Source organism: Podarcis gaigeae (genome assembly GCF_964106915.1).
Source record: "Podarcis gaigeae genome assembly, chromosome: 7".
Classification (NCBI taxonomy): domain Eukaryota; kingdom Metazoa; phylum Chordata; class Lepidosauria; order Squamata; family Lacertidae; genus Podarcis; species Podarcis gaigeae.
The window spans coordinates 85,630,016-85,647,477 of NC_139683.1; the positions used below are offsets into that span (position 1 = coordinate 85,630,016).

Genomic DNA, 17,462 nt, shown 5'->3' on the forward strand with positions numbered 1-17,462 from the left:
GTAACTTGGCCTCTCGCAGTGAGGGAACCGCCAGAAGGCCCTCGGCGCTGGACCTCAGTGTCTGGGCAGAACGATGGGGGTGGAGACGCTCCTTCAGATATACTGGACCGAGGCCGTTTAGGGCTTTAAAGGTCAGCACCAACACTTTGAAATGTGCTCGGAAACGTACTGGGAGCCAATGTAGGTCTTTCAAGACCGGTGTTATATGGTCTCGGCAGCCGCTCCCAGTCAATAAATATCGTAGTAGTAGTAGTAGTCGTCGTCGTAGTCGTCGTCGTAGTAGTAGTAGTAATCTGTATGCTGGAAGTGCAAGAAAGGAGAATCCCTTTGTGATTTTGAGAACTGTCTGTTAAGATTTGGACAATGGCACTGTGACAAAAAGGAGAACTTGATAATTGCTTGGGATGGTAGATTATGGTGGAATATCAAACTGAAAAAAATGCATTTCCACTGGATTAACTCACCCAGTTTCTTGCCTTGAGACAAAAGGTCAAACTACATGTGACATTAACAGAAGCATGTTTATTCAGGAATAAGCTCCACTACTTTCCCCCCTATTGTAGATTTAGGATTGCACCCTAAACATGATTTTGGATCCCAGAAACAGAATTCTTTGTTTCTTTCTCTTTCTCTCTTTTTCAACTCACAGCAGCTACAGGGGATAGTAGACTGTAAACCCTGCCTGATTTTTCTGCTGAAATCTTCCCCAAGTGGCTTCAGGGTGGATTTTCAGCAGGAAAATGGTGTTGTGGTGCGGGCCGCCAGGACACTCCAAAGTTGGGGGGCGGGCTAACTGATCGTTGGCCACTGATGCGATTGGGGCTTCCCTTGTTGTTGGGAAGAAGTTAATGTTGCCATTTATTGATTGACAGCCAGAAATAGTAAAACTCCTTGCACGAGGCTAGGGCTTCCTCTTTTCGCCCGTGCATTGGATTGCCCGTCCCTCCCTCCCTAGAATAGGGTTGTTTGCTTTGACCTTGCTATGCCTGTCATGGGGTCGTCTGCTTTGGAGCGGGGGCCTGGTAGGAATTTTGTCCATCTGGCTGATTGGCTGGGGCCATTTGGTTTTTGCCTACTGCGTAGCAAATCGTCACAACTTGTAAGGTTCGCGGTTAGGCATTGGTTTATGGTTTGGTTGGTTGAGGGGCATGGATTGCTGTGCCTGCCCCTCTAATGCTGCGGCTGCAAGGGATTCCGTTAAAGGAATTGGGGGCTAACTATTGCTTGTCCACTCTGTCAAGGGGGCTCGGGCCATAGCAATGAGCTCCTGGTTGCATTTGGGGTGAGGGCAGGTTCCCTGCTCCGCGTAACCCCCAAGTGTATTCCCCCATTCTGACTTTCGCATTGTGGGGGCAGATAGTCGCAACCAATGCCTACGCAACCACTCACAAATTTGTATTTTAATAAAGTTGTGGCCAAAATTATGCCAAAAATCTTAAACAAAAATTTCTGTGTGATGTGTGAGTTATTGGGGTGGACCTGGGGACCTCGACACGCAAAGGGTAAACTCTCCCTCCCTAGTTCTGTTCCAGGTCACCCCTGCCCTCACAGCCACGCTGACTTAAGAGAGAGACAGAGAAACAGAGAAGCCCAATTATAGGATTCATTTAGCATTATGTGTAGTTTGACCCTAGAGCCACGTTATACAATCAGCAGAATCAAGTAGTAAAGCTCTGCCTGAGTTTTATTACTTTGACTGCAGGTGTGGGGCTGTTTATTTGAAAACGTTACCCCTGCAAAACAATCCATATGTGAACAAAACAGCAAGTTGGGGAAAAGGCTAGGCTTAAGCCTTCTTTCTGAAAAGCTACTTTTCCACAGGCAAGGATTTTATCTATATCTATATCTATATCTATATCATCTATATCTATATCTATATCTATATCTATATCTATATATATATCTGAGATTTGCTGCCACAAAATGTGATGACCACAGGCTTTGATGACTTCCAAAGGGAAATGCGCAAATTCATGGAGGGCAGGTGTGGCTATAAGCCATGACAGCTAAATGGAACCTCCATGTTCAAAGGCACTTACCTCTGAATACAAATTGCGAACAGCTGGCAGGACAGGAGCATTGCTTTCAGTGCCTCATTTGTGAGTTTCCAGAGACTTTTCTCTGGCTGATATTGGAAATATGATGCTGAACTAGATGGACTGTCTGATCCAGCAGGACTCTTCTGATGAAAGAGCATTTGAATGCATACCCCTTGCTTGCAGCCTAGTGGTATGGTCTAAGAAGAAACAGATGGATGAAGTGCCTCTTGGTACTGAGACTATGAACTTGCACACTTGTCGGCGGGAGACTGTCCCAGGAGGGAGGGAAGCGTCACTTCATTTCTGGGCTCAATTCAAGGTGCTTACATTAGCATTTAAAGCCCTAAATCAGGCTTCCTCAACCTCAGCCCTCCAGATGTTTTGAGACTACAATTCCCATTATCCCTGACCACTGGTCCTGCTAGCAAGGGATCATGGGAGTTGTAGACCAAAAACATCTGGAGGGCCAAGGTTGAGGAAGCCTGCCCTAAATTATCTGAAGCCCCAAATATCCAAAAGACTGTCCCCATCATTTGCTCCCCCTTGCCCCCAGGGGGTCCCAGGGCCACATCACACCAGTGCTCCATGTGCTCAGCACGCCATGTGCTCAGCTTGTGTGCATGAAGTCAGTGCACCCCGTGGCATGCTGATGTCACTCAGGCACACAGTGGGGCGTGATGATGTGCATGTGGATGCCCCGTTGTGTGCAAAGAAGTTTTGGGGGCCCTGGCCCTTTGATATGGAAATTTAGGAGGGCCTTGGCCCCATGCTCCCCCCCCCCGGTGCCCCTGGTCCCCAACCCTATTGATCTAATTGGGTGTGAAGATCCACAGAAGGGATCCTTCTTGGAAGTTCTGCTGAACTGGGCCAAAACAAGATGAATTTTAACAGGGAGAAATGTAAAGTATTGCACCTGGGCAAAAAAAATGAGAGGCACAAATACAAGATGGGTGACACCTGGCTTGAGAGCAGTACATGTGAAAAGGATCTAGGAGTCTTGGTTGACCACAAACTTGACATGAGTCAACAGTGTGACGCGGCAGCTAAAAAAGCCAATGCAATTCTGGGCTGCATCAATAGAAGTATAGCATCTAGATCAAGGGAAGTAATAGTGCCACTGTATTCTGCTCTGGTCAGACCTCACCTGGAGTACTGTGTCCAGTTCTGGGCACCACAGTTCAAGAAGGACACTGACAAACTGGAACGTGTCCAGAGGAGGGCAACCAAAATGGTCAAAGGCCTGGAAACGATGCCTTATGAGGAACGGCTAAGGGAGCTGGGCATGTTTAGCCTGGAGAAGAGGAGGTTAAGGGGTGATATGATAGCCATGTTCAAATATATAAAAGGATGTCACATAGAGGAGGGAGAAAGGTTGTTTTCTGCTGCTCCAGAGAAGCGGATGCGGAGCAATGGTTCCAAACTACAAGAAAGAAGATTCCACCTAAACATTAGGAAGAACTTCCTGACAGTAAGAGCTGTTTGACAGTGGAATTTGCTGCCAAGGAGTGTGGTGGAGTCTCCTTCTCTGGAGGTCTTTAAGCAGAGGCTTGACAACCATATGTCAGGAATGCTCTGATGGTGTTTCCTGCTTGGCAGAGGGTTGGACTCGATGCCCTTGTGGTCTCTTTCAACTCAATGATTCTATGATTCTACCCTCAGAAGTGCAGGGAATGGCAGCTGCACAAAGGGCTCTCTGTTTCTCTCTATCTCTCCCTCTGGCATCTGCTTCTCTCATCCTGCAGTTTTCATCATGTGCTGAAGACTCATCTTGGCCTTTGATAGTTAAGATACGGAGTTTCATATGTGTGAACTGCCTCCTTTATGGAATTTATATTGCTCTGTTCCATTTTGGAATGGGTTTATGTGTTTTAAAATTGTATGTTCTATTTGTTGTAATTCGACCTGGGACCTCACAGTGAAGGGCTGGTAACAAGCCCAACCAGCCAACCAACCAACCAACCAGTAGCTCACTCTTAGCTGTTCAAGACACCAGGCTTTCCAGGCCTCTGCCTGGAGAAGGCAAAGCAAGTGCTCCAGTTAGTATTATATTTTTGTTTTTTGCATTATCTAATTCTTACACAAGTGAAACTCTCCAGTTGAGCTATTTATGCCGCATCCCTCCAAATGCTGCTACTTAAAGAATGGGTGTAATTTCTCAGAGACCCTTTTGCCCATTGTTTGTCGCTAAAAGAAATATCAAGTTCTTCTTCCCATCTACATTTTAATGGCACCATAGGAGGCGACTGTGTATTTTCATTCTTAGCTGAGTAAACAAAAGAAATAAAAGCTGTGATGATTAAACTGCAGAAGAAAGAGCCATTTTCAAAAGGCAAAAGCTTTCCCCTGCTGATAAACACAGAATGGCTGCTCAGAAATGTTCTATCCCTGGGAGAAGATGCCCTGAGTTGCACAGAGAGCCCTCTAATTTGCCTCTGGAGGGAAGCAGAACAGACACTCTGATTACTGGGCCCTGGAAGTGCAGTCTCTTCCCGGGTGGGTGTTAAAGGGAATGCTGGAACCGGGAGAGGATTCCCCCCCCCAACCATACATCTTTGCACTGTACACATCACAAGTGGCAGCAACTTTACTGGAGTGAGTAATCCCCACTGACTGTGAGTTTATTCAAGTTATTTAAACATGTAGGTGTTTCACTTTGCTGGCTGCAGGGTTAAGCACCATAATCAAATGTCTTTACAAAGCCACAGCCTGTTAGTTAAACGGAATTACAGGATGCAAGGAGGGTAGCTGTGGCTCCGTAATGGCATATTCATTTCCCAATTGCATACTTCCCCACCTGCACTCTGGCTGACTTAAGAGCTGGACTGGCAGTAATTTTACATAATCATCGTATGGGTAGCCTCAGTTGGCCGTTCCTGCACTTCGATTGGTTGCCAGAAGAGCCCATGCTAATGAGGCTTCAGAGGCTGGGTACTTTGCATTTGGGATGGTTGCATTTGACTAGGGATCAACGCCATGAACAGGCAAACCAGTCTAAACACAAACACGCAGATGTGCACTAAGGAGCCATCCGGAGCAGCATTGCCCTGCCTACTGCCATTACAAAACAATCTCAGCCTCCTGTCCTGCAAAGAGCGGGTCTATTTCAACACATTATAGACAGCTATAAAATGGCTATTGGTCTTAAAAATTATCTGCCTGCCAGCTTTTCCATAGAGGACAATGTTGCAGGGTTGAGGTGTGGTACAGTGGTACCTCGGGTTACATACGCTTCAGGTTACACACTCTGCTAACCCAGAAATAGTGCTTCAGGTTAAGAACTTTGCTTCAGGATAAGAACAGAAATTGGGAACCGGCAGCATGGCAGCAGCAGGAGGCCCCATTAGCTAAAGTGGTGCTTCAGGTTAAGAACAATTTCAGGTTAAGTACGGACCTCTGGAACAAATTCAGTACTTAACCCGAAGTACCACTGTATTTCCATCTGAGTGAGGAGAAGTGAGGAGAAAGTACTGTTCCCTTTCCCTGTTCCGGTGTGAATGTCAGATGCTTATATGCCAGGGGTAGGCAACCTGGCCCAATCGCCTTCTAAATCCAGCCCACAGACGGTCTGGGAATCAGCATGTTTTTACATGAGTAGAAGATGTGCTTTTATTTAAAATGCATCTCTGGGTTATTTGTGGGGCATAGGAATTCATTCATTTCCCCCCCTTCAAAATATATTCCGGCCCCCCACAAGGTCTGAGGGACAGTGGACCGGCCCCCTGCTGAAAACGTTTGCTGACCATTGTTATATTCCTTCACATCCACCAAGGCAACCAGTAGACCCAACCACATCACCTTGGCAAAGGCTGGCAAGCAGGACATTGAACTGAAAGACCCTTGCCAGGCAAGCTCAGTCCCTGGATTACTACTTACTTGTTGATATATTTGGGGTGCGCGGGGTGTTAGGGGAGGGGTAGTACCTCTGGTGGGCAACATGTCATGTTCCTTCCAGGGTAGTTTGTCCACATTTGGACCCCAACCTTCACTCAGTGCTCATCTGTGGCTCCTAGTAGCTGTCAGCAAGCAACAGTGGCCACATTCTGGGAAATGGCTTTGACTAGCTGGCTAAAACAAGGTGAGGGGAGCCGATGGGTCTCAAACCCTCCATGAGTTAGGGTCTTCTCCTGCATGCAAAGACAGGGTCCAATGGACTAGCAGACAAGACCAGCAGCAGGTCCAGCGATCAAGAAGGCAGTTTCTGCACATGCTGTAAAGGGAAGTGAGGGGCGAATGGGGTTCCTCAACCTGGGAAGGTTGACCTAGGAGAAGGGAAACTCTGGTGCTAAACCTCTGCTGCCTTCCGAGATATCTTTGGGAGAGGAAAAGGCTAAGGAACAAGCCCTGTACAAATCCAGAATGGAGTCCCTAAGATGGTTGGATGATGCCCTTGTATGCCTCCTTCCATAAACTCCTGCAGGCAAGCTGGTGCCAAACTATTGCCCTGCTTTCCTTTGGACCACATCAGCGAGGCAGAGAGGTGGGTCTTGTCTAGGCAGGCCAGGACCTCCATACATACGGCCCAGGTTTGTGCCCTGGAGATGTCACTTGGGAACTGCTAATGGAACAAAAACAACGTGGTTATGAGCAGTTATGAGTTACCAGTCTCTGCAGCCACAGCAGGTGCTGTGATTCCTGGGCGGTTTGACTTCATCCTCAGAGGCACACACCATGGTCTCTCAAGACAGACGAAAGCCAACCAAGTTGATATATTTATTTATATACTGCATACTTGCCAAAAAGGCTTCTAAACAGTTTTAAATCATTTCTAAGCAGACTGTTCAGGAGGAGCAAAATGTTTTAGGTTCAGAGCTGAGGTACAGCATTGAAAGAATGACAAAAATTATGGTACATGGTCAGAACTGAGGTACTGAATCCAAAGGCAGGCGGGCAGGCAGAGGATGCAAACTGTAATTACGGCAGTCTTGTGGCAGTCAACATGCAGCTGCTGCAGCAAAGTGTGTCGAGTTCAGAGGGTAAAAAGCCAAACATTTTCAGCCAGATTCAAACCAGTTTTGATTAATGTACACATTTTTGCATGCCATTTCCACTAATATAATTCAAGTTTGTTTGGTATTTTCACTAACATATTCATTTGTATGCAAACTTTCTCCTAATACAGTTTGTATTAGGAGACAGGGATCTTTGGATTATTTCTGACTGCGCCATCATCCATAATTTAAACAGAAGGTCTGCGATTAGCACCTTTGCAGGTGGCGCTGTGGGTTAAACCACAGAGCCTAGGACTTGCCGATCAGAAGGTCGGCGGTTCAAATCCTCTTGATGGGGTGAGCTCCCGTTGCTCAGTCCCTGCTCCTGCCTACCTAGCAGTTCGAAAGCAAGTCAAAGTGCAAGTAGATAAATAGGTACCACTCCAGCGGGAAGGTAAATGGCGATTCCGTGCGCTGCTCTGGTGATCTTTCCCTTCCTGTTCAACAGGATATGTGGAGTTGCAGGTATGCTTAGGATGTAACAGGAAGGAACTCAAAGAATGCAGATCATTGTCATTGGAACCAGGTAAAGGGGTTCTTAAAGCAACAGGTGTTGCATGGTTAGCATGCCTTCAGAGCCCCTTTCTGTCAAGCACATCTCGCTGAATTTACAATGGGTTATGTGGGAGGTGTGCCAGGAGCTCCCAACCTCAGCTCATCACTGCCAAGGATTAGACCAAGGTGTCTCCACCTAAACCTTCACTCTGCTTCCAACAGTGACCATTCAGGAAGTTCACCAGCAAAGCATGAAGGCAACACCTAAATGCTGGAAGGAAGATAGCAAGATAGCTAATGCCCTGACATAAATGTAGGCCTTTCAGATGTCAGTTGATACCCACACAATGCATCTAACCTGTACACATATAATTAATATATGACAGAGTATCTCTAACAGAGACTAGGAGAAAGCAAGATTGTATAGGAGACAGATTCCACAGCATGCCTTTTGGGGGGAAATGCAGAAATACATGCTGAGCCAGAATCCAACATGCAATAGGAAACTGCTGTTGTTACTATGACAACATCCAACAAATTACTGAAGTCCAACATAGCTGTGGGCAGAGATGTTAATAATGATAAAATGAATCCCGTAGAAAGTGAGGTAGGGGGTCTAGTGGCTCCAGATTCTGGCAGTGTGCTCAAACACCTGAGCTTTCAAGTCAAAGGGAAACTGACCGGTTAATTAATGAGACAGATAACTGAAACAAAGACAGCACAGAGACCTATGGCACCTTACAGACCAGCACATTTCTTACGAACTCCGGTCCACAAAGTTCTTTAAGTGTATGGTTCAGATGCTACATTTGTTGTTTTTCTAGCTAAGATGACTACCCATGCTGGAAATTAAAATAAGAAAAACTGGCCAGGCCATCGGTGTCCTCCTACAGTGACTCCTGTGACACATTTCTGTCAATGTCACACAGAACTATACCTGTCAGATTTTCCATCTTACCTGAACCTTGCCTAAGCCTGCATTCCCTAGCAAAGCTTGTAACAAAAGCTGGTTTTAAGTAGGGACTGTATTTAAAAGCAGAGAAGAGCAAGGAATGGCCCTCCTCTGGTTCCGGTGGCACATAAACATGCATCTAGCAATCCACGTGCCTGGAGAGTTCCTCTCTTGCTTTTATTATTATGGTTTTTCATTTTGTAACACCCTGAAGTGTATGCTAGGTTTTTTAGAGAGAAAAGAAGGCACAGAAGCTGTGCTGCAAAGAGCTGATAGCTGGAGTGGCAGGGGGCCAAATCACTCTCCCTACAGAAAGTTGTGCCCCATTCACCCACAAAGCAGCATTGATCAAGATTTCACCCACTATGAAAACCAACACATTTGCTGTTGTGAGGCGACTTCTGCATGAGCTTGCTTAAACAATGCCTCTCTTTTATAGGTGCATGGCAGAAAGCATGTCATGGCAGTGCTATGTCACACAGTATGGCAGTATGACTGCGCTGAATGTCTTTGATGTCATGGTCTTTCTGGTCACTGAACAACACACCTCCAGCAGAAATACCTGCTAGGTAGCCAGATTATGGCAGTGTTGAAGGACAAAGACCAGATTCTCAAATATCAGTGGAGCGCTGATGTCAATGAAAAAATGCATTAGCTTGGTGGAGAACCATGTTGCCATGGTAACAGCTGTATCCAGGAGTCTTTCTTTGGGATTATCATGGGGGTTTGCCCCTCTGATCAGTGTTGTACCTCTTGAGGATAATGATGACAACAGCGCTGGCATCAGCATGGAGATAGCCCATGTGATCCACCAGACAATACGGTCCTATCAAGTTAAGTGCCGGCAGATGCCATCTGACCATATCGCTAAGAGCAAGGATGATCACTTGGGAAGGGAGCACAGTACAGAGACAGTAGCTTTCCCCTGCAAAATGTTTTCAGCTCCTCCTTTTGATGTGCAAATGTGTAGCCACCTCAAAGAGCTTTGGAATGGCTGCTATGGCAGCACAAAGGGAGCACCTCTCTATCCTGAAGCTTCTAATAAACCTCACCAAATGCAGATTCTTGCATTTCCAGCTACTGAACATTCCTTTAATTTTTTAAAATAAAAGTCTGTTGACTGCTCCCTCCTCCACAACACCACCTCTGCCACTTTGTCGAGCTTGCCAGGGATGCATGATAGAGAGCTTCTCACGACAAAGATGTGCTATATCACTGCTTTACAGTGAGACACGATTGCATCTCTTCTCACAATTCCATCTCCTTCCTATGTACTCTCCTTATACAGTGTCAGGCTGTAGGTCAACTCAGCCGACTGTCATCTGCTCAGACTAGCTACCCCAGGACAGTAGCTCTTTCCCAGCTTACTACCTAAGATCCATTTTTAGACTAAACATAACAGGATTGAAACTAGAGCAGTTTTTCCTCAAACAGTCTGCTAGGAGCCACCACTGGGCCACTTTTAGGTGGGTCTCAGTGCCACAACCTACCCAGGGCCTCTTCACGTTCCAGCCTGCCCATATCCTTTTGGTTGGACAAGTGTAGGCACCAGCAACTCCAGGCGTAAGAGGAGTAAAGGGGATCAGGAGACGGAAGTTTGGGTGGAGAGGGAGGGGAAAGGGCCAGAGGAAACGTTGAGGGAAATTAGGAAGTGAGGAAATTGTGAACTATTATTATTATTATTGAAGCAAACAAACGGGGAGTAGGAGACAGGAGCTGAAATAGGAGAAAAAAGTGAATGTAAAAGGACCGGGGAGGAAGGGTGAAAGAAACTGGCAATTTGGGAAGATTGAAATGAGGTGAACAAGGAGAAAGGGAGGAGAAATTAAAGGAAGTGGGTAAAAACAATTTGGGAGGCATGTGGGGGCTGGAAGTGAAAAATATAAGTGAAACATCTTTTAGAGCCTCTGGATCAGCCTGGGCACTTGAATTCTTGGCAGAGACAGCTTGAGCAGTCCCTATGCTTCTGGGGTTCTTCTTATGTCTATTAAGTGTGGCAGCACCCAGGGCCGTCTTACCCATAGAGGCTAGTGGCACGGAGAGCCAGGGCGCCAAGTTCTGGAGGGCACCAGGGAAGAGGTGGAGGCTGGACACGGCGCCTCCTGGCATCAGCTCGCCACCCTTACCCACCTCCACCATGCCACGCCGAAGCAGCTCTGCGCCCGGAGCCTCCGTCTGCTGTGGCCACCGTGGCATGAAGTGGCCAGCTGAGCCTCCGCCTCTTCCCCACCAGTCACTGCCCGCCTCCTCCAGCTCCACTGGCAGTGTCACCCTCCCTAAAAAACTCTGAGAAATGGGGTGGGGCGCTTTGCACCATGGCACTGGATATGCTTAAGACAGCCCTGGCAGCACCTGCCCTTTGGGATGTGGTTCCAATGATCATCTGGCAGGTGCCTACAGTATCGGCATTCAGGAGCCTCTGTAAAGCTGAACTGCTCACCCGGGATTTTCCTGGAGCGTTTTCCAGCTACCGTATTTTTTGCCCTATAGGACGCACTTTTCCCCCTCCAAAAATGAAGGGGAAATGTGTGTGCGTCCCATGGGGCAAATGCAGGCTTTCGCTGAAGCCTGGAGAGCGAGAGGGGGCAGTGCGCACCGACCCCTCTCGCTCTCCAGGCTTCAGGAGAGCCCCACCGCCAGCCCCACAAACTCAGGGGACAGTGGGAGGCGCAGCGTGCCTTTCCCGCTGTCCCCTGACTTGGTTAGAAGAAGGCTGGCGGGGGGCTTCCTCCTCCTCCAGCCCCGCAAGCTCCCAGAGCAATGCCAAAGCTGCACGCAGCTTTGGCATCACTCTGGGTCCTGTTCTGGGGGCTGGGGGAGGGGGAAGCTCGGGCTTTCCCTGCCCCAGCCCCACGCCTGGGGAAAAAAATAATCCCCCCCTTTATTCCCTCCCCCAAATCTAGGTGCGTCCTATGGCCCGGTGCGTCCTATAGGGCGAAAAATACAGTATGTTGATGTATATTTATCTCAACTACTGATTTGTGATGTGTTTTTTGTTTTGTGGTTGCAATTTTATTATTTGTTATGCTGATCACTGACATGATATTTTTTCTTAATGTTCACCACACACACACACACACACACACTCTAACCCACCTCCCCCCAGAAAAATGGGTTTAACAATGCTGGATTACTTTTGCACAGCTAATGGAACCCATACTCTCTCAGTTCCAGCCCTGCAGTATGAGCATAATGATGGATTTTATCTGCACTGGCATTAGCAGAGTAATTTTAAAAATGTCTTTGCATGAAATAAATCCTAAGCTGGAAAGATAATGAACTCCTGTCTTAGCTTTTACCTTTTGTTTTTGAGTCATCTCACTACTTTCCAAACAGTTACACTAAAATCCTGCATACCTGAGTTATGTGCCAGTAATCACTCCTCCACGAGCGAAGACCAGCAAAAAACGCTAAAAAACGAAGCAGGAAGTTCCTTCTCTAGACAATTATACCTAGTTGTCTAATTGGCTAGATGATCTGCTTTCCTTAAGGCAAAAGATTTATACAGATGATCTGCTTTCCTAAATGTCAGTCATTGCTTTGACTTCATTCATTGGCTGAAAACATTGTAAGGTGGGAGCAAGCTAGTTTTTCCAACAAAAGGTGAGAAATGTGCCTGTATGTTTTGCCTCATATAACTCAGGTTCTACAAACATTAGATTGTTTATTGGTGTGTTTTTTTTTATAAAAAACTAAACCTGTAAATTGGGGGATTATGTCTCATCCAGGGAGGCAATTACCTCCTTGCCCTCCTTGTACAGTAGATGCCAAAGCTTCCTGTTTCTGATTACCCAGGAGTGCAAAAATTAGGATTGTCCTAATTTGTTTGGCAAATGGGCTGTGTCCAGTTTGGGGGTCACGAGTGATGCGTCCAAAACCACATTGTGACAGAGCTGTTTCTCTTTTACCTCTTTCCTCCTCGCCTGTCTCCTGTCATTAATGATCTCGAGTTAGGAGTGAGCAGCGAGGTGGCCAAGTTCACTGACGAAGCTAAACTGTTCATAGTTGTTAAAACCAGATTGTGAAGAACTCTAAAAGAGCCTCTCAAAACAGAGGGAATGAGTGTTAGAATGACAAATCCAATTCAATGTTAAAAAAAAAAAAGGAAAGTGTTGGGTTGCAGAAACTGTTAATTTCACATATGTGAGACCTTGCGATCACAATAGATAGCTTGATGACGATCTCAACCCCCAGTGTGCGGTGGCCATGAAAAAGGCATATTCCATGCTGGGGATCATTAGGAAAGGAATGGACAATAAAACTGCCAATATCATAATGCCATTATACAAATCTATGGTGCCACCGCATTTGGAATACTAAGTACTGGTAAAAAGGTAAAGGGACCCCTGACCATTAGGTCCAGTCGTGACCAACTCTGGGGTTGCGGCGCTCATCTCGCTTTATTGGCCGAGGGAGCCAGCGTACAGCTTCCGGGTCATGTGGCCAGCATGACTAAGCCGCTTCTGGCAAACCAGAGCAGCGCACGGAAATGCCGTTTACCTTCCCGCCGGAGTGGTATCTATTTATCTACTTGCACTTTGTGCTTTCGAACTGCTAGGTTGTGCTGGAGGTGGTGGCAGGCTGGGCCTTGGAGTTCCCAAACCTACTGGTTTTGGGAGACTTCAATGTCCATGCCGATGCCGCTCCCTCCTCACAGGCTCTGGACCTAGTGACTTCCATGGCAACACTAGGGCTCTCCCAGGTTGTTTTGGGCCCTACCCATCAAGCAGGCCACACGCTGGATCTGATCTTTGGGGCTGGCATAGATGTGATCCTGCTCCCTGCTGTGGAAGTGCCATGGTCTGATCACTACGCTCTGAAAGCCAAGATTGACTTCCCGCTCCTCCCTGGCTCGGGTGGCGAACCTATTTGGGCTCGTCCGCGAAAACTGATGGATCCTGATAGATTCCGACAAGCCTTGCGGAACCCTGCTCCTCCTGGCGACTCATTAGATGACCTTGTTGAGGACTGGAATAACCGGCTCTTGGCAGCCATTGATGAGATCGCACCTAAGCGCCCTCTGCGACCCCGTCGAAACCGGGCCCCTTGGTTTACTGAGGAGCTCCGGAAAATGAAGCGGGATCTCAGACGGCTAGAGCGAGTATGGCGACGGACTCGTGACGGAGCCTCAAGAACATCTTATAGGACGCTTATGAAAGCCTATGAGATGGCTATGAAAGCTGCTAAGAAATCTTACTTTGCAGCTTCCATTGCATCCGCTAGCTCTCGCCCGGCACAACTTTTTAGAATAATTAGGTCAATAACGCCCTTAAGAGGACAATCAAATTTAAGCACAAATTCGACCCACAGCTGTGAGGCATTCGCGAGTTTTTTTGCGGATAAAGTCCTATTGCTCCGCCGTGACCTCCCTGCCAATTTAGATACAGTGACTGAACTGGAGGCCCCTCGAATGACTTCAGGTCCAGTGTTGGACCATTTCGATCGGATACTCCCTACTGATGTGGATAGATTCCTCCAAGTTAGTAGGCCCACCACCTGCCTCCTTGATCCGTGCCCGTCTTGGCTGATTAGGGAGTGTCCAGATGTTGCGCGGACCCCTCTGGTTGAAATTATCAATTTGTCCCTTGACACGGGGACATTCCCAGGGGAACTGAAGGAGGCAGTGGTGTGTCCACTCTAAAAAAAAACTTCATTAGATCCCTTAGACCTATCCAATTACCGCCCAGTTTCAAATCTCCCATACCTGGGTAAGGTAATTGAGAGAGCGGTTGCTGAACAGCTTGGTAGGTTTCTGGAGGAAACATCGGCATTAGATCCATTTCAGTCTCACACTGCAGTAGACTTGTGGCCTGTTAGTTCTTCGGGGAATCCCACCTCAGAGCTTTTACAAGTCCTGGGCTGGGATCCTAGCCTTCCAAAGCACCTTTTCAGTTGGGGCTCCATTTGTGAGGAGCCAGCAAGGCCTTGCTTCCTTGCTAAAACTCATCAAGGCTGCTCACGATCTGCTGACCTTCTTGAGCAACTGCCTGCCACTCTTCCTTGCTCTTTCTGATCTCCTCCTGCAGGTCTGCAATTCTCTTCCGACCAGCCAGCACGGCTTCAGCCAACCATGAGTTCGCCTCTTCCTTTTCTTTTATGGCCTTTTGTAGGAATCTGCGCTGCTTCAGAAGGTATGGTACAATAGCACTGTGGACGTCTTCCTCTGGGATTCCACTGGTGTACCCCTTTTCTTTGCTTCTTCCGCAAGTTCATCTAGTGATTTAAAGAGCACACCGAGTTTCCCTTCTTCATTCAGATCCTGGATCTCCTCCTGAAAGGAGGTTTGCAGGTGGGAGATCAACTGATTGTAAACACACTTGGTGAATTCAGGTTGCACTTTGTAAAGACGACTGTAACACTTTGCCTCCTTCTCCCCGTAAGCGGTACCCACCCCCTCAGCAACCTCAGTCACCATTTTGGGCCCACCACAAATCCAAACGCCTCCGAGTCTGCTTTTGAATTAATATATATATATATTTGGGAAAAGTTAATTGTTTGCTTGCAATTCTGCTTACCAGAGTCATGTCCCAGTGCATCTAGTAGACTAGCCTAAACTGTGGTTATTCTGAATACTGCTTAGAATGAGTTTCTTTGCATGTAGTAAATTAGCACATTATAGTGAGGGCTATGCTAAAGCTGTCCCACTGATGAACTAGTTTGTTAGATTCAGGGATGTGTTGGTTTTGTTTAACATGGTGGGCACTGAAAACAAGAATGCACGACCCCCTCCCTTGCCGCAGTCTGAAGAAGCACAATTCAGGATTCTACCCTTTCATTCTGTTAATGTGGGCAACAGCTGTTAGTTACAGCCATTTGTGGTTTTTAGAATCTGAGGCTCCATGGAAAAAAATCTAGGGATCTGAAATTACTGATGCCCTCCTGGAAATAAATGGATGGCCTTTCAAATGCAGTATTCACCATATTGCCCTTTCCACTTCAAGGTTGTTATTATCCCTAATTTCAGAAAAAGAATGAGAAGCTTGTAGACTGAAGCTCAGAATGGCAAACAGAAAAAAGCTGAAAGCTAAAATAAATGTATTCTTACATTTAAATCCTTACAAGTTTTTTATCCTTTTTTATCCTTACAAGTTTGCAATATTTATTTATAAAAAATATTTATATACAGCTGTATTATAAAAAATATCAAAAGTTTACAACAATATCCTTATATAATAAAAACACGCAAAGATTAAAAATCAAAGGCCATCAATGAACCATTATGGAAAGATTTTATTTATTTTTGCTTGCATAAGCTTGGCAGCATAGAAAGTTTTCAACAGACATTTAAAGGTTGAAACAGAAGGTACCTGCTGAATCTATATTGGCAGAGCATCCCATAGGACTGGGCCAGTGACACGAAACTCTCAGCTTCTTGCTGTTGTCAGATGAGCCTTGCCAGTTGGGGACAACCAATGATCCTCCTGCAGATGATATCAATAAAGCAGGGATGTAAGGGTTTAGATGGTACCTAGGTAAAAAGGTAAAGGACCCCTGAACGGATAAGTCCAGTCAGGGGTGACTATGGGGTTCCGTCGCCCATCTCGCTTTCAGGCCAAGGGAGCCGGCGTTCTGAGACATGTGGCTGGCATGACTAAACCGCTTCTGGTACAATGGAACACTATGACGGAAACCAGAGCACATGGAAATGCCATTTACCTTCCTACCGCATCTGTACCTATTTATCTACTTGCACTGGCATGCTTTCAAACTGCTAGGTTGGCAGGAACTGGGACTGAGCAACAGGAGCTCACTCCATCGCAGGGATTTGAACCGCTGACCTTCCGATTGGCAAGCACAAGAGGCTCAGTGGTTTAGACCACAGCGCCACCTGCGTCTCTTGGGATGGTACTTAAGGTTCCCTGGATCTAAGTTTTTTTGGGCTTTGTACATTAACGCAGGCTCCATAGTAGATGAGCAGCCAGTGCAGATGCTTTCACAATGGTGTCTTTCCAGCACCCTGGCCACCAGCTGGAGCTTCCGAACCAAGGGCAACCCACATAAAGCACATTACACCTACCCAAAGAGCCTCTTCCTTGGATTCAAACACAGTTTTTTTTAGCCCTCATACAATCCACCATGACATTCAGAAACTGATCTAGAACTTTCACAGCCTCTCCTGATTCAGGTGATATGGAGAAAAAGAGCAGTGTGCCGATGACTCTGTGCTCAAAAACTCCTAATGACCACTCCCAACAGCTTTATACAGATGTTAAATAGCAGCTGTTAGCAGCTCTAAACCTCTGGAAACCCTAAAAAAAAACTTTTGACCACCCACGTTATTATAATGGACATGCACAGACTCAACTGTAACAGCAGCAACAGCAGCAGCAGCAGCAACAACAACTACAATAATACTTTTATTATTTATACCCTGCCCATCTGGCCGGGTTGCCCCAGCCACCCTGAATGGCTTCCAACACATATAAAAGCATAATAAAGCATCAAACATTAACCACTGTAGTGCTGTAACTGTTGCATCATAAACTTCCTTTTTGCAAGAAACACATTTATTGAAGAACACAAAAGCCCACCACCAGCACCACATTCCACAAGAACAGTTTTCAATTCATTGAGAAAAGGTTGCATCCCATGTGACCACCAGTTCTGGAAGATGTTGTCACACTGGCAGCTACCTGGGCATTCAGGATAGCTGGTTTGCCCCATTTCGGCCCCAGAGCCCCGGATTTTTTCTTCATACTTTTCAGCATTGACACATTTTTCAGCATATTTGGCAAGACGAGGAACCGGATTTTGCTCCCCCGAATGTACACCTGCTCTAGTTGCGCCACACGCCCATCTCTGTAGGTCACTGTGATGTTGGACATTTGGCAATTCATGTTGTCCTCGGCCTCAGTGAGCTTTCCCCAGTACACTGCTTCAGTATTCATCTCACAGGTCACAATATGACTCTCTGCTTCATGCAGGACTTGAATTGCCACTCCGATAGACATGACTAAAGCTGGGCATGTTCAAACCACCAGGCGCTCC

The 17,462-nt window shown here is 46.7% G+C and overlaps 1 pseudogene across 1 annotated transcript; it reads right to left on the reverse strand.

Annotated features, from left to right (window-relative positions):
* Positions 1-228: 228 nt before the first annotated feature.
* Positions 229-17,425, reverse strand: LOC310849408 (small nuclear ribonucleoprotein Sm D3 pseudogene; annotated as a pseudogene). Its single transcript has 2 exons — positions 17,108-17,425; positions 229-300 (listed from the first exon to the last, which is right to left on the reverse strand). The product of its transcript is annotated as a small nuclear ribonucleoprotein Sm D3 pseudogene (transcript).
* Positions 17,426-17,462: the final 37 nt, after the last annotated feature.